Source organism: Plectropomus leopardus, chromosome 1, assembly GCF_026936395.1.
Source record: "Plectropomus leopardus strain MGB_pleo_1.0 chromosome 1, ASM2693639v1, whole genome shotgun sequence".
NCBI lineage: Eukaryota > Metazoa > Chordata > Actinopteri > Perciformes > Serranidae > Plectropomus > Plectropomus leopardus.
In genome coordinates, this window is record NC_142176.1 from 40,896,757 (window position 1) to 40,921,541 (window position 24,785).

At 40.2% G+C, this 24,785-nt stretch overlaps 1 protein-coding gene and 2 non-coding genes across 4 annotated transcripts in view; all 3 read left to right on the forward strand.

Annotated features, from left to right (window-relative positions):
• LOC121941804 (nuclear receptor ROR-alpha A-like) overlaps window positions 1-24,785 on the forward strand; it is a 119,602-nt gene that overhangs the window by 28,275 nt on the left and 66,542 nt on the right. The gene's annotated exons all lie outside the window — the stretch shown is intronic.
• trnav-uac (transfer RNA valine (anticodon UAC)) lies at window positions 19,072-19,144 on the forward strand. Its single transcript has one exon. It is a non-coding gene; the product is annotated as a tRNA-Val (tRNA).
• trnav-uac (transfer RNA valine (anticodon UAC)) lies at window positions 19,324-19,396 on the forward strand. The gene has a single exon. It is a non-coding gene; the product is annotated as a tRNA-Val (tRNA).

The window sequence follows — 24,785 nt, forward strand, 5'->3', positions numbered from 1 at the left end:
CGCTGAGGTCTAACCCGGGGCGCTGAGGTCTAACCCGGGGCGCTGAGGTCTAACTCAGGGAGCTGAGGTCTAACCCGGGGCGCTGAGGTCTAACCCGGGGCGCTGAGGTCTAACCCGGGGCGCTGAGGTCTAACCCGAGGAGCTGAGGTCTAACCCAGGACACTGAGGTCTAACCCGAGGAGCTGAGGTCTAACCCAGGACACTGAGGTCTAACCCGAGAAGCTGAGGTCTAACCCAGGACACTGAGGTCTAACCCGAGAAGCTGAGGTCTAACCCGGGAAGCTGAGGTCTAACCCGGGAAGCTTAGGTCTAACCCGGGAAGCTGAGGTCCAACTTGAGAAGCTGAGGTCTAACCTAGGATGCTGAGGTCTAACTCGGGGAGCTGAGGTCTAACCCGGGGCGCTGAGGTCTAACTCAGGGAGCTGAGGTCTAACCCGGGGCGCTGAGGTCTAACCCGGGGCGCTGAGGTCTAACCCGAGGAGCTGAGGTTTAACCCAGGACACTGAGGTCTAACCCAAGGAGCTGAGGTCTAACCCAGGACACTGAGGTCTAACCCGAGGAGCTGAGGTCTAACCCAGGACACTGAGGTCTAACCCGAGAAGCTGAGGTCTAACCCAGGACACTGAGGTCTAACCCGAGGAGCTGAGGTCTAACCCAGGACACTGAGGTCTAACCCGAGAAGCTGAGGTCTAACCCGAGAAGCTGAGGTCTAACCCGGGAAGCTGAGGTCTAACCCAGGGAGCTGAGGTCTAACCCAGGACACTGAGGTCTAACCCGAGGAGCTGAGGTCTAACCCAGGACACTGAGGTCTAACCCGAGGAGCTGAGGTCTAACCCGAGAAGCTGAGGTCTAACCCGGGAAGCTGAGGTCTAACCCGGGAAGCTTAGGTCTAACCCGGGAAGCTGAGGTCCAACTTGAGAAGCTGAGGTCTAACCTAGGACGCTGAGGTCTAACTCGGGGAGCTGAGGTCTAACCCGGGGCGCTGAGGTCTAACCCAGGACACTGAGGTCTAACCCGAGAAGCTGAGGTCTAACACAGGACACTGAGGTCTAACCCGAGGAGCTGAGGTCTAACCCAGGACACTGAGGTCCAACCCGAGAAGCTGAGGTCTAACCCAGGACACTGAGGTCTAACCCGAGGAGCTGAGGTCTAACCCAGGACACTGAGGTCTAACCCGAGAAGCTGAGGTCTAACCCAGGACACTGAGGTCTAACTCAGGAGCTGAGGTTCAACCCAGGGCGCTGAGGTCTAACTCAGGGAGCTGAGGTCTAACCCTAGCTGAGGTCTAACCCAGGACAGCTGAGGTCTAACCCGAGGACACTGAGGTTCTAACTCAGGGAGCTGAGGTCTAACCCGAGAAGCTGAGGTCTAACCCGGGAAGCTGAGGTCTAACCCGGGGGGCTGAGGTCTAACTCAGGGAGCTGAGGTCTAACTCAGGGAGCTGAGGTCTAACCCGAGGAGCTGAGGTCTAACCCAGGACACTGAGGTCTAACCCAAGGAGCTGAGGTCTAACCCAGGACACTGAGGTCTAACCCGAGGCTGGAGCTGAGGTCTAACCCGGGAAGCTGAGGTCTAACCCGGGCAGCTGAGGTCTAACCCGGGAAGCTTAGGTCTAACCCGGGAAGCTGAGGTCCAACTTGAGAAGCTGAGGTCTAACCCAGGAGCTGAGGTCTAACCCAGGAGCTGAGGTCTAACCCGAGACGCTGAGTTTTAACCGAGGCCACTGAGGTCTAACCCGAGGCGCTGAGGTCTAACCCAGGACACTGAGGTCTAACCCGAGGAGCTGAGGTCTAACCCAGGACACTGAGGTCTAACCCGGGGAGCTGAGGTCTAACCCGAGAAGCTGAGGTCTAACCCAGGAAGCTGAGGTCTAACCCAGGAAGCTGAGGTCCAACTTGAGAAGCTGAGGTCTAACCTAGGACGCTGAGGTCTAACTCGGGGAGCTGAGGTCTAACCCGGGGCGCTGAGGTCTAACCCAGGACACTGAGGTCTAACCCGAGAAGCTGAGGTCTAACCCGAGAAGCTGAGGTCTAACCCGGGAAGCTTAGGTCTAACCCGGGAAGCTGAGGTCCAACTTGAGAAGCTGAGGTCTAACCTAGGACGCTGAGGTCTAACTCGGGGAGCTGAGGTCTTACCCGGGGCGCTGAGGTCTAACCCGGGGCGCTGAGGTCTAACTCAGGGAGCTGAGGTCTAACTCAGGGAGCTGAGGTCTAACCCGGGGCGCTGAGGTCTAACTCAGGGAGCTGAGGTCTAACCCAGGACACTGAGGTCTAACCCGAGGAGCTGAGGTCTAACCCAGGACACTGAGGTCTAACCCGAGGAGCTGAGGTCTAACCCAGGACACTGAGGTCTAACCCGAGGAGCTGAGGTCTAACCCGAGAAGCTGAGGTCTAACCCGGGAAGCTGAGGTCTAACCCGGGAAGCTGAGGTCCAACTTGAGAAGCTGAGGTCTAACCTAGGATGCTGAGGTCTAACTCGGGGAGCTGAGGTCTTACCCGGGGCGCTGAGGTCTAACTCAGGGAGCTGAGGTCTAACCCGGGAAGCTGAGGTCCAACTTGAGAAGCTGAGGTCTAACCTAGGACGCTGAGGTCTAACTCGGGGAGCTGAGGTCTAACCCGGGGCGCTGAGGTCTAACTCAGGGAGCTGAGGTCTAACCCGGGGCGCTGAGGTCTAATCCGGGGCGCTGAGGTCTAACCCGGGGCGCTGAGGTCTAACCCGGGGCGCTGAGGTCTAACCCGGGGCGCTGAGGTCTAACCCGGGGCGCTGAGGTCTAACCCGGGGCGCTGAGGTCTAATCCGGGGCGCTGAGGTCTAATCCGGGGCGCTGAGGTCTGTGCTGGCTGTATTCAAGCTGTTACAGCTGTTAATGTGGAGATGTGTTGCTGTTACATTCAGAGGCCCCATAGACCAGTGATTGGATTTAAAGGATGTAACTGGACTCCAGATGTAATGTATAGGTCCCACAGGACTTGACAGCAGTATCGATGAGCTGAAACCTTATTGATTATCAGGTTTTGAAAAAAGCGGGTCCTTACTAGAACCAGGTTTTGATCCCCATCCCTAGACCAAATGCTTTTTCACTGGTTCCTCAGAATCCTAATTTACCATTAAAGATTTCGAGGAAGGATTCTGAATGTCTGTTGAATTCATGGAAAGTGACTTTGCTGGCCTCAATCACTGCTGGCCGTTCAGAATCTCCACAAAGGACAGAAAGTGAAGAGGTTGTAACGGCGGCCATCTTCTCTGAAAGTGGGACGATGTTCAGCCAGCTGGTGATGGATGAGGAACTTTCTCCCATCTTTTATAGCAGCTGGATGGTGTGAGCTGGTATTCTTAGACTGACCTGACACACACACACACATGCACCCACACACGTGTTGTCATAGTATAATAATCTTTCAGAAGGTCTGAGGTCGCCGTGTCTTTTGGCTGTGAGACGTGTCAGCTGGTGATGGTGCATTTGTCTCCTGTAACTTTGAGCAAAGTTAACCCAAGTTGAAGTGAAAGTGATGTTTCACTTTGCTGGAGGACTTTCTTCATCTCTCTCGTTCGCCCTCAGGAGCTCAGCAGCTTCTCGCAGTATTGATTCATTTCTGTTTCCCAGACGAGATATTTAGGGAGAAAAGCCGCCGTGCAGACTCGCGCAGTGATTGATGGCACAAAGTGAAAACAACCTATGGCGTCTTTTTAAAAGGACAGCAGGGAACTTTTGTCCTCAGGTGACAGATCATCCGTATTTAGTGAGTAATAAACTTCAGATAACAAGCTTTTGCCCTCGACACAGTCTTTAAGTCATCACGAGTTTTTGGAAGAAAGCAGAGAAACTCTGAGATGAATTCTAATGTCTCAGACAGCTTGAAGGTGACATTAGACTAACTTAACCCTTAGAATCAATTAGCAGTTCAAGCAGCAGTTAGAACCCAACTTATACTGGGTTTGTGAGGCCAAACATGATATTCACATCTGGGAGTTTAAAATTTTAATCACAATGTGTCTGCAAATAAGATTTAAAAAAATCAGAATAAATGAACTGAACAAGAAGGGGGGCATCTTCAGTTTTAGAACGAAAGCTACAAGCTCGAGATCGACAGATATTGGAATTTTTAAGGCCAGTATAAGAACAATACGTTTAGCTGATGAAGCTGATAACTGATTAACTGGCCCATATCCCCACCCCACCAAAAAATTGACAGTGTTGAAAATGTACTAAACATCAATGTCAAAGTAATAAAAGTCCAAATAATCAAATAAATAAAAACAAAGAAAAAAAACTAGGTGGGACTGATTTTTTTTAGCTATTATTATTATTATTATTATTATTATTATTATTAATTAATTTTTTTTTTTTAAAGATACTTTTTTTCATGGTTTGGCACTATATAAATAAAACCTGTCTGACTTAAAGATGAAGAAAAAAAGGGGGAAAAAACTAGATGGGATCCATTTTTTTAGCAATTATTATTATTTATTTATTTTATTTTATTTTTCAAGATACTTTTTTAATGATTTGGCACTATATTAATAAAACTTACCGGACTTAAAGATGAAAAAGAGAGACTGTAGACTTGAACCTATACCTATTTGCGTTGATTTGAAAGTGTGATTTTTGATCAAATACACCATTAATAACATGGGTGTAGAAATTATTGCATTATTTTTGGCAATACACACTACAATTTGCATTTCTGAGAAAAAAAACAACAAAAATGTTTTCATTACATTGCATTGCATCATCAATTTAAAAAAAGACTATCTGAAAGACATTATTTCGTTATCATGAAAATGTTTTTATTACAATATCAGTCAGGATACATCAATGGTGATGTTACCACATCACTGGGTTTTGGTACAAATGTAATCAGTTTAATTACATTTTCTGATGATATTACATTTTCTAGAAATTATTAAATAATTGGGTGCCACAAATAAGCTTTCTGTTTAGGGAGGAAGACGAGGAAGGGAGTTTTTTTTTTTATTGAAAAGCAGGAAAAGAGTGAAGTCTTGTTGGTAGGGATCAAGGAAGGGAGGGGTGGGGATCCTTTTATTTAGGAAGCAAGTTACAGTATGAGAAAGAATACTGCAGCAGGAAGCTTTCTATTTTAACAAAAGGGAAGCAAGTTTTTGTAATTATGAAGCAAGGAAGATTGTAGCAGTGAGAGAAGAGGAGTCTGCAGCTCAAGAAGGACACATGAGAAATAAAGTCATCAAGCTGCAGCTGAAATGAGCGATGTGTTCACGGGCCGCTGGAAAACACAAACTGAGTGCAGAACGCATGACTCTGAAACACAAACTTAACAATCTGTCAGCGGTCAAATCCTGTGAGTGTAATATTTCTCCTGAGGCAGAAACAGCATTATCTCTGATGTGTCACACACACACACACACACATGCAAACACACACACAGACACAGTCCGGCGCCTAACTGTTATCTCTCAGCCACATGTTTGAGTAGGAGGCTGGCATTTCCAAACCTATTTAAATTCCAATATCAGGCGTTATAGCTTATCATTCACATGGCGGTCTGACGTGTTTTCTATACATTGTTTATTTATGGAGGCTGTAATTAGACAAAGTTTGGTCGCATGTCAGAAAAACTTCAAGCTTCTCATCACACCATCCATATGTGTGTGGAGGAGTGTGAAGGTGGTTTGTCGGGACATTTTCTTAATTTTCTAAAAAAAAAAAAGTATATATGTGTGGGTGTTTTTTAAAATAAAAGCTGCGTCCTTGCTCGTTAATATTCTGGCTGTCACCTCTCCCTCCGTCACCTCTCCGTCCTGCCCAAATTAAACTCAGATTGGCTGCTCGCCTCCTGCTTGGAGGAGTAAATTAACTTGGGGAAATTGAATTTTTTAGGTCTGAAATATTTCTGTCCCATCAGCTGATGATTCATGGACAGTGCGGAGGTGGAGGTGGGAGGGTGTGTTAGACCTTCAGTAGTAATTTAGCCCTGCAGCTTCCAGGAGAAAGTGTGTAGAGTTTTTCTGTTTTCTGTGTTTTTTTGTGTTTTTTTTATCAAATCGGAGAATCTTCCCCAATTATTCTTTTTTTCAAGCCCTGACGAAGACCGGCAATGGTAAAACATGTTTTTTTTAAAAATGATTTAGCCATTATAATAAAGAGCTTTTTCATGTAATTCCTCCTAATTTTTCATGTTTTCACATTTTTTGACTGTCTGGATTTCCTTCCTTTTTATCCTGTTTCTTCCTGTTTTCAATGAGCACCAGAAACAAGTTTTTTTTAATGTCTTTATTAAACAAGGACCATGCATAAAAAACAAATTTAAAAAAGAGAAGAGATGTTTCATGCCAGCTTTAACTATTAACTAGTTTACATCTGCAGTCCTTGGGCAGGTGCAAACAGGACAAATAATCTCACACTGAAAACACATATCACACATGACACAAAACATTACATTACAATAGACAATACAAACAGATACAAACACATCAACATACCAACACATTCAGAAAACCTGGATCATGGTGAAATTAATGTTGACATGTCTGGTTACTCAATCTCCATTTTTTGACACCATGGGAGAAAGTCTGATGGTCTTTGCCTGTTTTTAGCTCAGTTGGAAGCATATTCCAAGTTTTGATGGCTGTAAATGAAAAAACAGATTGTGGGAATTCAGTTCGCCGCAGTGGGATGCTAAGGTCTGATTTCAGAGCAGGATGGGAGATTCTGCTCATTTTCTCAGAGCAGAGATGAAAAAAGCCCTTTAGTGGTGGAGAATTAGCATTGTTAATTACCTACGTTTGATTTCAAACTTTGCCACTTATTGTTCTCTTATTTAAAAGAATCCTCCTTTCCATTCCCAAAGCGTAAATTACGGCAGCATGGTCAGTGATTTTGCAGTAAGACATGGCGCCAAAAAGCCAGATGGCACCTGTTGCCATAGTATTATATGCCGGCAGGCTGCGTTGGTTTATAACAAAGCTTGGCATGTTTTGCAGTGGTATGATATCCCAGCAAGTGGTGTCAGTTTATAACATGGCGAGACGGCATCCTTTGCAGCCGTATGATAGCGCCATCAGATGGTGTCAGTTTGAAACACTGCTGGTAACCTTGTATTTTAAGGAGCTTGGAAGTCCCCATAGTGTGCGAAGGGAGGTGGACAGGTCCAACAAACCCTGGACTTTCACCAGGGAGTGCTGTCACTTACTGTATGACTGTTAAGCTAAACCATGATGTTTTTTTTCTAAACCTAACCACATGCTTTTATTTGAGAGTTTAATTTGAAAGAGATTATATACATCTAACATTTCCTGTATAAAAAAGATGTGTTTCAAAAAGAAACAATGCATTTCTAACAGGCATGAATTGACATGATGTCAACAGATGCAGGCTGATGCTGAAGTGCATTGTATTTTTATACTTGAAATGTGCAGGATTTTTAAGGTGCAATAATTCTTTATATCACTGTCTTAACTGCAATATTTGGATATTATTTCAGCCACAGTATTTCCTCTGTGTAGTTATTCAAATGTGCAATATTCTTCCAACTCTTAAATGTTGGCTATATTTAACATGTGACACATATTGTATATATTTCTATTGTTATTCTTATGTATATCTCTGTTGTTCATTGTAGCATTGCACACATATTTTTATATTTTTAACTTTAACTTTTTTTTACACATTGTATTGTAGCATAAAGCATAGTTTTATACACTTTACACACCCAGCACATTATCCATATTATAATTTAAATATTCACATATTAGTGTTTCCTAATATTCACATATTAGTGTACATTATTAATACATTATTAATATATTAGTGTATATACATTCTAATGCTAAGTGTGAACGAAAACTGCATTTCTATTTTTATTTACTTGTACTGGTTTCAGATTTTCATAATTCTTTATGCTGACATCAGAGCGATTGTAAAGAGCCACAATTCAGTAAAGTATTTCTCATTCTGATCAATGGCATTGACCCAGCTGAGGAGTTCTCACCAACTGCATTTTTCCATCATCTTCTCCAAATTCAGACATAGTCTTCCTCCTTGCATTGGGAATTGTGGCCTCTTCTCTTGTTCCCTCAGCTGCAAACCTTTTTCTGTCTTGTTCTGTAAATAGGATGTTTTGATCCCTAACAAGACGTCCCCTTCTCCACTGTGTCCTAGCTAGTTAGCTTCATCTTGCCTTTCCATCTAAAAAGGAATCCTCCCTCCCTCCTTCTTGAATCATAATTTGAAAGATTTCCTCCTCATCATCCCCCAGGTAGGTCACTTCTTGCCTCACTTCCCCACATATAGATTTCCTTTCACTTGCTCCCTAATTAGAAATGTTTTTATTCCTTCCTCTAAAAATACAAAGAATTCTCCCACCTCAATCCTTTTATAGGAACTTTCCTGCTGCATTTTCCTTCCATTTTTTCCCAAACTCGGAAACATTACAACACTTACAATGCTTTTTTTAATTCTCCTTGCAACCCAATTAGGAAGCTTGTAAGAATATGGACACTTCCTGTTTCATGCTTCCTAATTAGAAAACACATTTTCTCATTTGTTTTTCTACCATCCTGGCTCTCCTTCTTTCTGAACTGCTAAGCTTTCTCCGTCCTTGCTCTCTAACCAGGATGCATGTTTCCTGCTTGATTCTTCAAGTTTCAGGTTTGATTAAACATTTGTTAAAGGCATTTAAACACAGTTTTGTGTTGGAGATTGTCAAATTCTAAATATTGACAGAAAGATTTTTATTATCATTTTAAATACATATTGGTTCCAAATATCTGTTACTGGTTTCATTAACTACTAATAATCGCTTTCTGTATCAGCCCTGAAAAACCAGCACCGATCGACCCCTACTTTAATGTCATTATTAATATATGAGTTGAACTGAATAATGCTGCAGGTGTCTTTTCTTAATCAACTTTAATATAGTTTAAGATGAATTATAAATGTGTATGTCTCTGGAAGGACCTGTGCCAGACTACCGGAACTGATAAATCCTTGTTTATGGTGTTCCAGACCCTTTTTTGAGAGCAAAACTCTTTACGTGCAAAGTAATGAAGGCTGAGTAAGCGCATTAAGGCCATATAGCCCAGCCCTACATATTGCTCAGCCCTGCTTGGACTTAGCCATGAAGTGTTAGACTTTTGTGGTCAAAGGTTAAAGGACAAAGTCACTGTGACCTCACAAAATATATTTTGGGCCATAAATCATGAATTCAAATGCTAATTGTAAGAACATTTTACACAAATGTCTAACTGGATAAAATGATGACATGATGACATTGTATATCCAAAAGGTAAAAGTTAATTTTTTTCTGGCCATTGCATCATAACTTGACTGCTGTAGGAGTTATTTTCACTGCATGTCTATTTTTCTTTCTTTACTGACTTTACTTTGGTCTGAACCAAGAATCTTTCCTCTTCTTTGATTCTCTTCTCCCTAACAAGACGTCTTCCTTCTTCCTTGCTTCCTAATTCAGGAGTTTCCACTTTCTTGTTCCCTATCTAGGACACTTAACTTTTTTTTTCTTCCTATCATGGAAGCTACCCTCTGCCTCGCTCTCTCATGAGGATGCTTCACTTTTAGTTGTGTCTGAATTAGAACGTCCTCATGAAACAGACCTTTTTCTTTCTTGTTCTGTAGCTGAAAAGCTTCTTGCGTCCTGCATAACAAAGAATCTTTCTAATAAGGCAGCTCTGCTCACTATTGCACTATAAAACCAAATTATACAACAAACACCAACACACACATACACACACGCCCAAGTAGTGTTTGAACACACCTCTCGTATTTCACTCTGAATTGGGAGAGCATGTTGCATAACGGCCTGCAGGGTTATATCACCGCTCCTCCAATTTTTAACTGGAGGAATTCATCTTTACCGACATTACTTTCATTACTGCGAGATTTCTGCGCCGGATCCACCTCTGCAAGTCTTTTGAAAGTTTCGACTCACAGCTCCTGCGATGTGTGTAGGATTTTTAAAACAGTCTGAGTTAAAAGAACCACAGACTATCTCTGGGTTTGTCTCATTTTTCCTGCACACAAAAAACTCAAGAAATCACAATAGAGAATATTACTTCATTGCTTAAAACTTTTTAGTCACAAGGTTTGTTTCTGTTACAGATTTGCGCAAAACTTGAGTGATATTTTAGAAATGTCGATAAAACACAATTGTGAGATGACTGTGTTTCCACTGAGTGATGTTATGTGACTTCTCCTCTGGCGATAACATTCCAAGAAGCATGAAGATGGATGTTCATAACATTAGCAGGTTTACTTCTATTGAAGCCACCACACTAGCCGTCATTATTTCCAATCCAAGGCCACGTAGGTGAGTTATGTGAGCGATAATGGAAAGGCAAGCCCCTTATATGTGGGAGTGGCCACTTATGAGGGATTTCTGGGAGCTGATAGTCCAGAATTTCACAGAGAATTGCTGATTCAAAACTTCTTGATGATCCACTCAACTTTTGAAGAGTTATGTGATGCAATAACAGCTCTTGTAGCTCCTGCTGCATCATGAAGGAGCCAGTTCCTACTGACAAGCACATAGACATAGCATCATGTGACCTAGAAAAGCAAAAAAAAGGCTTTCCATTGCAGTTTTGTTAAATATGACTTTTTCAAATCACCTGAAATACCATCTCATGTGAGCGTAAAAAGTTACATCCATCCATCCATTTTCTTCCGCTTATCCAGGGTGGGGTCGCAGGGGATGACAGAGCTTCTCACCCTATCGCTAAGGGAGAGCCCAGCCACCCCACAAAGGAAGCTCATTTTGGCCACCTGTACCGGCGATCTTGTTCTTTCGGTCACTACCCAAAGCTTGTGACCATAGGTGAGGGTAGGAATGAAGATCTGAGTGATAACTTGCATGTTGTGTAAGTGAAGACATGTCAGGATGCTCTCCCACCTCCTGACAGCAAGTTGGGCAGAGCGCCACCTTTCAGCTCCTCCGTCTGCTTTGAGCAGACGGAGGAGCTGACGCTCTGACACCTCTTCCTCCTCGAACACACCAAGGTGACAAAACCATCTTATGTTCCTTTCACACATGGAAAACTGCCTCATTCACTGTCCGTGCGTTTACGTGATGTTAGAAAAAATTGAGTTATTGTGTTAATCCGACTGAAACTGGACTTTTAAAATACATGTAAACATGACTGAAATCGGACTAAAACAAATTTCTCAAAGTCGGATTAACACACCCAGATAATGCAGTTGGTTGAAGTCATGGATAGGCCTTAAACACACCTGTACTGGCCCAGGCGTTCTGCACATGCTCCATAGTCCCCACACCAGGCTCTCAGAAGTCCAGAAGGCTCAGTGAATTGTTTGATACACTGCTGACTCTTCCTAAACAGTAAAGTCATTCAGAACAATTCAGAAATGAACCTCAGACTCTTTAAACCGTCTTTAAAATCTGACCTTTGGCCTTCCAGTGGCTGCTGTCAGTCAGCTGTAACAAAATACACGGATATTTTCACTGTAGTTGGACAAACTAACCATCACACCTCACATTAGACACTGTGCAGCTCTAACTAAAACAGATGTTTTTAGATCGATTTTACATCATTTTAGGGTTTTATATATCCTTTTTATTATAAATTTGTAAAATTGTATGATTTTTTAAAATGTATTTAATGAAGTAAAATAGAAATAATTGCTGTAAATTGTATACTTATGTTTCTTGAGATTTTCAGTACTTGTTTTTCATTATGCACCAAAAAGAAATTCTGTGTATGTGAAACCTACTTGATGATAAACCTGTTTCCGATTCTGACAGTCAGCACACTCACATGATGATAGAAAAAGTTGGATTATTGTGTTAATCTGACTAAAACTGGGCCTTTGAAATATCTCAGTCCAACTGGAAATGTACTAAAATGAATTTCTTGCAGTTGGACATCTAAATAATGCAGTTGGAGGTCGATTAACCATGTGTATTTCTATTTATGCCTCAGCTGGACCTTAACTGGCCTAGGCGTTCTGCGCATGCTTCATAGTCCCTGCACCGGGCTTTGACCTAGAAGTCGAACAGCATAAATTTGTAGAAGAAAGAAAGGAAAAACAAAAGAAGAGAAGCAAACAAAACAAGATGAGGGTACCAAGTGATGCGTAGAGTACGTATGAAATGCACAGCCCCGAAAAGTGCAACTCGCTTGCTAACATGTTTGGTATGTAACATAATAGGTCAACAGGAAGAAGGTCCAACAGCAGCAGGCTGAAAAAGGACAAACTTCCATCAGTAAATGGATTCTCCCCCGGTGCTTGTATACTGGGACAAGGACAATAGTCCAATTAAATGGCCCAATAAAGCTATAAGCATAGCTCCACTTATCTGTGCAACATGCTGAGTTTTCTACTGCTTATTAAACCAAACCTGAGTCGGCCCCATCCTTTTCTTTCATATTGTAGGCCTACGTATGTCTGCCTAAAAGCTGTAACATTTTCATCTCCACGCTTGCCTCTTCCTCCTCCTCCTCTCTCTCATTTCCCACCGTGGGTTTTGTGTTTCTCGCTGCTGTTGTCTTCTTGGCTCAAACACAGGCAGATTCTGATTCCTTTAATGTGATTTAGCTCAGTTTGATTTGTCTGACTGCAGTTTATACATACATATTCTTTATTTTCTTGTTGTTTTTCCTTTTTTATTTTGTTCTGGCTGCTGTTGAACAGAAATGTGTTGGCCTTTGATTTTTCTTTGACAGTTGGGCGCTGCAGAGGCAGATGAAGCATACGCTGCGTTGGGGCTCCTGATGGAGCTTTGTACTGCTGGTCTGTGATATGTGGCTGATGAAACCTTGATGTAACATGAACCCTCAGAGCTGTTTGTAAAGTATTCAACAAACACCATCAGGACATACAGTACACGTGTTCACTGTGGGCAGCTTCAAATCTCTAATCCAGCACAGGCCGCCATCAGTGACGCTTTAGAAGAAATGATATCCTTCAACTGCTGAACAATGATTTGAAATAAAACAATGACCTGGAGGTTAAAATGCAGACTTTCAGCTTCAAAGGTATTTGAGGTTGTTCATGTCCATAATTAAGGTCTAGTGTGAAGAATTGAGTGGCATCTAGTGGGAAAGTAGCAGTTGCAAACAACAGAAACTTCCCCCGTGGGCCAAGCATGTAGAACTACTGTGGCCGAGGTGAAATAAATGAATGAATTTGAATAAGGAGAACTTCATTGATACACCTTTATGAGAGGGGGCTCAGGTGTTTGCGTTCCAGTGCTGCTCACTTGACAAAAAAATTGTTCTACTCAGTCAATCATGACTCAGTGAGTGCAAACATAGACCGCGGTGGAACTGCAGCTTAGATGACAGAAATAAAGCGCTATTTTTTTCATTCTTTCACTGTGGTTAAACACTTATGTTGTTACAGAGCAGACTTTTTTAGCCTTTTTATTTGCATTTTTGGCAAAGTCTACACCAACATATAGGTCTGTAGTCTGCACAAAGCTATGGCGTGCACATCCCCTGAAATCTGCATGTAGTTGCAACTAGTTAGCTTTTAATTAAGTTAAAAAAAGGGAAAAGGGCAAAATTGGTTGACTTTGCTTTTATTGTATTATATTATATTATATTTTGTTGTGTGTATGTATCATATCATATCATATCATATCATATCATATCATATCATATCATATCATATCATATCATATCATATCATATCATATCATATCATATCATATCATATCATATTCTATGACATTATAATATATTATTTAATGATACAGCTTTGGGTTAGGTGGGAATCCATCACAATAATGAAGTAAAGCCGATCTCACGATGACTCAGTTCAGTTCATTTCATTCAGGGAACAACTGTCTGCACTCACGCCAGCTGTGTATTATTGATGAAAGACTCTAAAAATCACTTCAGTGTGTTCTGCAAACTGAGCTGCGTTCAGGTTCACTCTGCACACCTGAACCTTGTCTGTTGTGTTCTATTGCATCACTGATTAGAAGTGATGAGCCTGCAGGTCTGTTTTCTCTCCATGGAGGTTTCTTCTTCTCTGTCCTTCACACATTGATTTTTCACTGCTGAGCCCCTGATGGATGGAGCCAGTCTGAACCTGGAGGTGTGTGTGTGTGTGTGTGTGTGTGTGTGTGTGTGTGTGTGTGTGTGTGTGTGTGTGTGTGTGTGTGTGTGTGTGTTAAAGTGAGTGTGTGTTTCTGTGCAAGGCTACATGTGGGAGCAGATTTTGGATTTCAAACCATTAAAACGGGCACAGCTTGTTTAACTGGAAGCATGGGGGATCTGCTTGCTGTAACCAAAAGAGAAAAAAAGCCCTTCCAATAACTCCAAGTCTGTCTGATTCTCACACTGATTTATGGAAACAGGCAGCTCATATTCACCATGTTCATCATCAGAGGCCATTTGAACAACTTGAGGATGGGATGTACGTGCCTTAAGGTTTTCGAAGATCGTGGAGCCGAAGTTACTGTTTTTTTTTTTTTTTGATCTATGCATGTATTTCCTCTCTGCTGGTAAATGATAAATGGTCAGCTGCCTCGTAACAATAATATGTAATCGACTTCTCATGTTGAAAGTATTACATCACAGCATCGTATAAGCTGCAGATCTGCAGCAGCTTAAACTCGAGTCTGTTTCCAGTTTCACAGCAGGAAACAATGATCTCACAGAAAAAGTGCCACATTTCAATTGAAACCATAAAAAACAAGAAAATGTTATCCCCAAAAAAAGCCTTATTAGAGCAATTTGGCGGCACTTTAACAGCAAGTGTTTGTGACAGTTCAGCAGTGAACCGCGGAAACTCCACTTATTTTACTTATGAGGGACTGTTGTGCATTGGAGTGTGTGTGTTTGCGTGTTTGTGTGTGTGTGTGTGTGTGTGATTTCAGTATTGTTTATGCATGGTAAAAAACCCCCAAAAAACACTGATGCATTGATGTCAGGATGGTAAGCCAACTGCCCTGTTTGGAAAAAGTTTGAATCATGTAACCAATCAACAGAAGTGTAATAATCTCCATAAAACACAATCTCATCAATGTTTCTTCCCAATTTCAAAAAAACAACTTATCGACATAAAAATGTAAATGTAATTCAGATATCTATGTTCCCCTCAGAATTTGTCTGTCTTCTCACTTTTTCATTCCATGCCATCAGATCAATATTTTATCATGTACAGTATTTGGTTTATGACCAAACACCTGCAGAGCTAATGACATTCCCATCAGCCTCAGCTGTACTCTGTGTTTACTGCCAATAAGCTAATATTAGCGTGCTAAGACGCTAGCACTGCACAGTAAACACATCAATACTTCCAAGCTAATATGAGCCGGGTCCTTCAAAATAAAAGCACCATGGGTTCAGCTTTGATTCATTTAATTAGAACAATACTACTTTAACATTACAGTAAAAGTGCTTTATTTAACTTTATGCTTTACTTCATTTAACATAATAACAGTATTTTATTCAACTTTACTATAACAGTAGTTTATGTAACTTTATTTTATGGTAGTAGCTACTCTATTTAAAACTGTAGTTCATTTAAATATTTTGTAGTGTATAGAGATATATATATTGTGTATAGCGATACTGCCTAAAAATATGATATTATTTTAAGGCCACATCTCCCAGCCCTAATGGACATGAATAATTTGTTAATGATCAGGTTTTCAGAGTATCACATCCATGTGTTTGAGCATGTTAACACTATATTACATTTATGAGAACCCCAAAATATGCTAGCTAGAGTTCTCTGAAAGAAAAAGGGACGTATATGTGGAATGTGAAAAACCCAATGTCTCTGCTCATATAAACACCATTTCTCAAATATATAAGAATAAGCCTCATTAATGGGTTATTCATGTCCTTGTAACTGCACTCATTGTGAGCATGTTAGCATACTGATGTTAGCATTTATCTCATAGTGCTGGCGTGTCGGAGCCTCTGAGCATTGCGTTAGATAGACAGTAATAAATACACAATGCACACAATGAAAGATTCTTGTACATATTTTCCCTTATTTTGCAGTGAAACCTTTCTTTTTTTTGTTGACACAACTTGCATCAACCAATATGCTAACTGCTGTGAATATCATAGCACATAAATGAAAGACAGGTTAAATTAAAAAAAACATTAAAATTGATTAAAATAAAATAACAACAGAACATAATAACAAATTAGACACATATTTGAAATTCTCTTATGACAAAGACAGTATAATATACAGAGAAGTACCAAAAAAAAATATATATATACACCTGCACCTTTTTATGTGATCATTAACACTAACCTGCCCCTTCCCCATGGGTCTTTTTAAAACATTATTCATGTAAAAACTGTCTTGTGCATGCATTATAAAGTTAATAAATAAATACAACAAGAATTAAAAAGTATGAATACAACTTCATATCATATTTCTAGCTAAGGTGAGTTCCTCCTCTCTGGCCTCAAGCATTATACTATATGTCCTGTACCTGCACTGTGGAAACCTTCTGAATTTAAGTTCCTGTCTTTCACAGAACTCATTGCTTTGTTAACCCACAGTAAAACTTCATTCCAACTCGACAGAAACAAAATAAAACTAATCGTAGTTTGTCTTGTTGGTTGTTTGGTCAGTGATTCCACCTGTTCTGGTATCACCAACTCTGGCTTGGTCGAAAATAACCGTTAATTCACCAAATTAGATATGAAATATGCTCTCTCCTCTAGAGTCTGACCTCTGGTGGTGCGTGATGTGCACCACATACAGTATGTCTTAAATGCAGCTTCTTCGTGTGTGTTTCATAGAAAGATGAGCATCTGTATTTTTGACGGTATTAAAATCATACTGCCAGAGTTTCTGAATATCCTGGTATACTGTAAAACCATGATACCACCAAGGCATGCTTTTAACCTTATTATACTTATTTGAAAAAGATTTCATAACTGTCTGATTAACAGTCAGTCCCCTTCAGAGAAAATTCTTGACGAACACCCTCTCTAGTTTGCTGAGGCCCTGCCTTCTTCATCATTTACCTCCTGTGGCGGCAGAACAAACAGTGTGCTCGTTCATTAGCCGGCCGTGTCTCCTGCAGGCCGAGCTTCATCCGCTGCAGAGGATAAAGAGTCGAGCAGGAGTTAATCAGACTGTCTGGGGTCTCCTGCTGCCTGCACATCCACATCACTGGCCACAGCTGCAGGAGCTCATGTGTTTAATATTAGAAAGTCAGACTTATGTTTGACTGTTACAAAACTTCAACTCACAGCAATATGAACGTGAACTCGCAAATAAACATGAAAAAAAGAAAGAAGAAGAAAAGAAAAAAAAACACTTTTTGGCATATGACTGAGATCCACAATAACAAATACCACAGCAAAGAATAGCACCTAAATCTCTTTTTTTCTTTTTGTTTTTAACCGAAGAATATCTTGAATTAGAGAGAGAAAAAAATCTGATAAAAATAATGTTATAATCCTTAAAGAAAACAATCAACATTATGGTAAACAGGTTTATATGTCTCTCTTTTTCTTGCTCAGTTGGACGAGGAGATAGTTTTCCAATAACGGCTCTGGTTGTCAGAGTAGTCAGCTGGTTTTCACTTCTTCCCTGATGGTGGTCCTTTGCTTCACACTGCACTCTGATTGGTTGAGGGCTACTGTCATTGTCTGAGAAAAAAAGAAAAAAAACTGACGTTCCTTTCATTGCACTTAACCTCAAGTGATCTTCACATTATGACAATTTATCGGAAAACGTCCCCCTCTGCCTGATGACACGTGCACACACACTCATACACCTACACACACTTCCCCTTGGGTCGTCAAAGAGGTGAACTCATTACGATGGAGGCTAACACAGAAAATATGAGTCACCCAGAGTTCAGTAAGAAAAGAAAAAAAAAACGACACCTGCGGTAAAAAAAAAAAGGATTGCATGTGTGTTTGAAACACACACCAGCTACCTTTCAAGCACAGTGAATTTCCCCACAGACACAGAGAGACAGACAGGCATGTTGATTACTGAAGGCCTGGATCTATCTCTCTTTCCCAGCATGCCTTGCTGCAAGTTCACCTTGAATTGTACTGCAGAATTAAAATAGAGTTACATGCAGTGTGTCTTAAAGCAGAAGTTTAGCTGGAAAATTTTTGAAATAACTGATCAAAAGAGCAAAAGATTTATCACATAAAGTGGAGAGAAAGTCTGCTGAAAGAACTGACGGACAGTTTCATAGAGGGCTACAGAGGGCCCCACTTTGATAGGTTGACAGGGTTGTTCCCTGATGTCATTACATAAAAGTGTATTTTGCATGTATCTCGTGAAATAAGACATAAAAAAACATTTTTCACTCAACTTTTGTTTTTTTTAATTTTGTTTTAAAATGACCATACTCAGAGGAAACAGAGATGGTGGGTGTGGATGTAGAATTAGACTCCACTGTTGTAATGCTTTGACAGATGTTGGTTGTTTGCGTGCGTGTGTGTGTGTGTGAGAGATAGATGCAGTGCGGAGCCTCAGGTAATAATAGCCATGATGGATTCTCACCTGGCCTGGTGAGCTACAGCACAGCGGAGGAAGATAAAGATGTGTTGGAGCTCCTGCTGCTTCTCCGCTCCAGGTCCAAGGGGCCCCTAGTCTGGGGAGATATTAATGACAACCCTCTGACACTCAACAACCCCCAACCCTCCCTTCATACTTGTACACCATTGGTCATCTGCTAACAATACTATTTTTAGGGCAAGAGCATCAATCTGTGCAGCTCCCACTATGAGCTGTTAATTCAACAGGGGAACAGAGTAGAGGTGCGTTTGTATGTTACTAATGAGCAGTAACATTAACCTCTGTGTAACAGCAGCAGTTTGACTGAGTCTGAATATACAGCAATGTCAAGTCCAAATTTTGACTTGGAATTCAGAAATGTGAGAGAGGGACTGAATTGCCTGCATCTGTGAAGTGTGAGTTTAATAATCTTGTTGGTTGGTATTATCAGACGTATTTATCTTTATTTGCTTGTGCAACAAAAGCATGTGGTTAGTTTTAGGAAAAAAAACAAAAAAACATAGACATTGTGGTTTGGCCCCCATTTGTATATGCCCTGCTATATTCAAAACCGCATTTATCTTTGAATTACATTAGAACTTTGCAGCACACAGAGGTTCCATAGTGTAGTGGTCATCACGTCTGCTTTACACGCAGAAGGTCCTGGGTTCAATCCCCAGTGGAACCATAACACTGTCATATTGTCACTTGCATAAAAAAACAAAACAAACAAACCTTGAAATCAACACACAGATGTTTCCATTATTAGTGAAGGAAATCTAACCAAAAGTCTCAACCTTACTATAACTGAAACACTTCAATCAGTTTATTTGTGGTTTTGCTGGAATGTTTTACTCTTTGTAGTGAGGTTCCATAGTGTAGTGGTCATCACGTCTGCTTTACACGCAGAAGGTCCTGGGTTCAATCCCCAGTGGAACCAGAACTCTGTCATATTACTACATGGATAAAATGAACTGTGAAGTCAATCCACAAATTCTTCTGTGATAATCCAACATGTTTTCATCTCAAGGCATCACATAATGCCGCTTTGCCAGTGGACTTCCATGTCTACATATTACTCTGTAGGTGTCCTCCTTGACATTTTGTAATGCTTTGACAGACACAGGTATGTCAACAAAAGCACATGGTTAGGTTTAGACAACAAAAGCTTGTGCTTATGTTTAGACAACGGAAGCATGTGATTAGGTTAAGAAAAATAAAAAATAAAAAGACATCATTGTTTGGCTCCATTTCGAGCAAACGCCAGGCTCCCTTGACCTGTCCTATAGGGACTTTACAGCTCCTTATTTTATGTTGTTACCAGCAGCGTTTCAGAGTGCCCCCATCCAGCAGCAGATTACAGTTCTGCAGTAGGTGCCAGATGGCGCCACCTGTTGGGGTTTTTTACCATCGTATTAGGTTGTCTCTGGCTGACTGACAGTGTATCATACTCTTGGTCCTCGGTCCCAGAATAGCTTGTTGCTTCTCAAATCAGAACTGAACTAGGACAAATGTCAGTCTCTTACAGTGCACCTAATGCATGGAATAATCTGCAAAGGAAATTTTCCACCATTACGGCTTTTCAGATGCCTTATTTCATACTTGTTTTAAGTGAAGGTAAATATCTTTAGTTATTCTTCTACACCATAACATGTTTGTTATCCTGTATTTTTATTTAGCTATTTACATTGATATTATTGTTATTGTTTTGTATGTTTTTCTGTTTTTAAACATTTGTTTGCTTGTTGTTTGTTTTTAATGCCTTTGTTTATGTCTGGCATCACTGCAAATGAGGGTCTCCCTCAGTTGATTTCCCGAGTCTTAAGTAAAGGTTTGTTTAAGGTTTGGTATTTAATGACTTTGCAATGAGTACACGCTGATACTGTGGGAGCTGTAGATCTCTCGTCATGAAGTGGAGTTCTTGTAAATTCACAAATATGTGGAATAACAGTGTTAACATTCTCAAGTGTGCATATGAACTACTACACATGTTCACGGTGCTAAGTTCACTTGCCAGTGCTGTTTCTCTTGTTAGAAAGAGCAAATAAAACAGACAGTATCAGAAGAAATTGCTCTGGATTATAGTTTTAAGGCCGACACAAAGATGGCAAAACAAGCGATCGTGCCATCCTAAGTTCCATCCCTGCAGAGGTTAAAGCTGTCTCATAAAAGAGCTCAGAAACTACAAAAACAAATGTTTCAAATGTCTCTCTTTTATGTTTGTTAAACTCATTTTAGACATAAACGCTGCAATTTAAGTGTGATATTGTTGGTTTCATTCCAGTCTGTACTGTAAAAATCAGTTGAGGGAGACCCTTATTTTCAATGATGCCGAGCATAAACAAAGATATTTAAAACATTCAACAAGCAAACAAAGAACAGTAGAGATAAAATCATAGAATTAAAAAAAGTTTAGAAGCACAAGTAAAAACATTTCTGCTCAACTCTGTATTTTTGTTTCTGTTCATGTATTTAAATTCTAAACACCCCATATTTTTTTATTTCTTTGTTTGTTTTCTTGTTATTGCTTTTAGAATAAAAAAAATGGAAAAATGGCTCACTGTAAAATAACTTAATTGAAGATGGTTGTATGATGGCAGCTGTAAAGTGAAACTCAACAAACAATATGTAAAAAACAAAAAAAAAAACATTTACACTAAATTAAAACAAGTATGAAATAAGGCATTTGAACAGCCGTAATGTAGAAGAGTGTCCAAGTTTAAGTTCCTTTGCAGATTATTCCGCATATGAGGTACATTGTAAGAGAACTTAAAAATGCCATTGCAATGTTTGAAAAAAATGAGGGAACAGACCTTAAGAAGCAAACAATACAACAGTCTGATAGCTCAGATCTGGGACTGACTCATTTGTTGGTGCAGCAGGGAAAACTTTGGATCATTTTTTTTCTCGCAGTTTGCCTCAGGGCGTTGCATCTTGCGGCCTTTACAGGGCAGCAGAGATATTTCAGATGTTGCCCGATGCTCCGCAGGGACGAGCGAGCCAGCCTCTCTCTGTCTCTGCTGTCCTGTTTTTAGCTCCAGATTGTCTGGAGACGCTGCTGTGATTTATTCAGCCTCTCTGCTGCCGCTGCTGCTCAGGTGAGAGTCGACTGCACAGACGGGATGAATGAACGCCTGTCACACCTGCTCACTCTCTCACTCACGCATACAGGTTTATATTAGGCTGCCAGGATGATGTGTTTCTAAGTGAGTTTACTGTACAGTATATCCACACTTTGAAAGAGGTCAATGAAAGCTGAAGCACTGAAAGGAGCGCCAGATGAGTAGGGCTGTACGAAATTCTCGGTTAACTGAGATACCTGCTACTCAAGCAATCAGTGGATCATTGGGGACAAAATATTTTTGCATGTTATCTCTAGATCTACTAGAGGGAGCAGCCGCGTATGAGGGATTTCTGGGAGCTGATAGTCGTGACACCTCTCATGTGGCTCTTTGCTGTACATCATGTGACCTATAAAAGCGAGAAAAGTGTTTCCATTGCAGTTTTCGAATTGTCTGAAATAACACCTCATGCAAGCGTAAAAAGTTTTTTTTTTAGAAATTGACGTGTTTCCATTATGTGTTTCATATTCGCAATTTCAATTTGTGCAGTTTGAGGGTTAATGAAAACCTGCTGACAGACACAGCATTTGTGTTTTTATTAACTTTAACCAAGATCCTCTCCTAACCCTGTTTGGTTGCCTAATGATATCCATGAAGTACTCATATTTTTTTGCCATAACCAAGCTTAACCTCAATCACACTTGAACTGCTTATGTGTGGATTTTCTAGGAAGCAAGAATTTCAAAAACTTTGTCATTGAACATAATCCTGATGTTTGAGTTGATCAAATCCTTTCTCGGCATGTTTTATTTTGTGAGTGCAACACTGAGTCTCACATAGAAACACGTATTCCCTTTGGTGAAAGCTTTTATCTAGTGTTCATTTTTAGACTGGAGGCTCTTTAGTGTGAATTTAACCCAAACCTCACTAGTGTTGCTGCTGCCCTTTTATCCACATAACACATTTCCAAAACACGAGGAAGTCTGGGAGAAGCCGACTGTGTGACATCTATTAGGCAGAAGTCACATTTATTCACTTTTTCACCTCTCAGTGAAATAAAAACATACTTCGCATCTCTTTAATTCCCTCTTGTTTCTCTCCTTGTGTCTCGTATTTCCCTGTTCCTTCCACTCACAGTCACAGCTCTTAGACTTTCCTCTTTCACCAGATTCCTCCCAACTCTCATTTCAGCGTTTATTTTGGTCGCCCCGCGGCAAGGATGCGGATAAAAGGATTAACTTTATCGTCTACCAGTTTAGAGCTCTTAAACTCAGCCTGACGGCCCCCCTGAAAATTGACAAGATGGATGCCAGAGAGGCTCCATTCAATACCAGTTAAATTCATTTCCCCTGTTTTTTACACAGAGGGATGTTGATGTTTAAAGCCTAAAGAGTTTAAAGACGAAAAATGGAAGAAAAACCAAAGCGGAAACTGCACACACAGTATGAGCAGGTGCGATGTAATCAAAAACTGTTTAAGCTACATTAATGCATTTCCTAATATATATATATTTTAGAAATATTTAAAAAAAATTATTGATGTATTTTTAAAAAAGGGCATGTAACACCTGCAAATGTGATAACAGCCCTCAAATGTAATAAACCACAAACACAATATAAATCTGTGGCTTTTAATGTAATAATTCCACAAACTTAATAAATTTCCCACACTCGTAATAGCAGTTGCCTACTACAAACGAAATACGAAATTTCCTGCAAATGTCCAGAAAAGACATTATATGACATATAGAAAATACATCTACATGCTGTACTGTACGTCTATTCTACACCCAGAAAAGACTTCTTGTCATAGTGTAGATGTCTTGTCTGGACATGAGGTACTTCTTAATCCAAACATCAGGTTTTGTAGAATAATTTTTTTAGCATTTTGGTTTAAAGATTTTTTCTGAGTTGATGATTATTCCCTAAAAATCACAAAAGTACATTGCTGCCTGGTATTTAGGGCTGCTGGCAGTTATTCTTTTAATTTTGTTATTATTAATGTTTTTTTTAAGTCGTTTAGATGGTTATTCATTTTTGCAACGAAAACTAGCTAACTGCTAGTCTCACTGTCTCACTGCCTGCTTATTGAGGGACGTTACAATATTGTAATAATATATTATTATAGACAGTCTATTAAAAGTCAAAAGTAACAATAGTAACAGGCCAAGGAAATTCCATCTACAATGATGGAAACTGAGAAAAGCAGCAACATTCCATATGATGAAATAGTCATCTGAATTTATCACATAAGAAACATATGTTTGCGTTGTGAAAACATCACTTTTACATCCAATATCAAGCGTCCCAAGTGATAAATTAACATCCCAACAGGTGACAACCTTTACATGAGATAAACACATATAGGTATATTTTTTATATTGTGGAGCCAGCATATAATTTATATGTAATGAACTCAACTGACTTAAATCGATTGATGAATCATTTTCAGCCCTTCTGGTGTTGTGTTTATTGGTTAATTAAAAAAAAAAAAAAGATAATTTTCTCATTCATTTTGTAAAACACTGTTTAAGTCTCATATATGGTTACAGTGAGTGCGCTGTATGGGCTGAGTCTGCACGTCATTAACTGAAGTAAACAAACACACAAGTGCGAGTTAACAGACTGATAAACACACACATGGCAGCAGCAGCAGTGAAGCTGCAGCTCATCATCACCAACACCCACTCTGTTCCCAGCAGATGTCAGTGTTACATAATGACTCTCTGATGTAACACACACATATACACGCACACATGTAAAATGAGGAAACACAGAGAACAATTTTCAGCACCAATGCAGCTAGAACACCTGGAAATTTCAGGTAGCCAAATGTATGATGCTGAACCAACTTCACTGGGTACTGTTTAGTTTGCTGATAACTTTGAATCATGGTGGATCATACAGCTCAATGTTGATGAACGGAAGAAAATACTGTTTATATTAATATCGAGGTGAAATTAAATCTTTACAAATCGATTTTAATTGCTAACAACTAGGCCTGTGCAATATGGCTTTAAAAATAATATCACAATATTTTAAGGCTATATCACAATACACTATTTACAGTATATCTCAATGTTTTCAAAGGTCCTCTAAACTAATGTTAATTACTACAACATAAAAATATTGAATGAGCAGCTTTTACAATAAAGTTAAATAATGTAGCTACTGCCATATAATAAAGATGAATACAACACTGTTTTTATAAATTTTAATAAAGCACTGTTATGAGAAAGTTTAAGGCAGTACTTTTATCATGAAATTT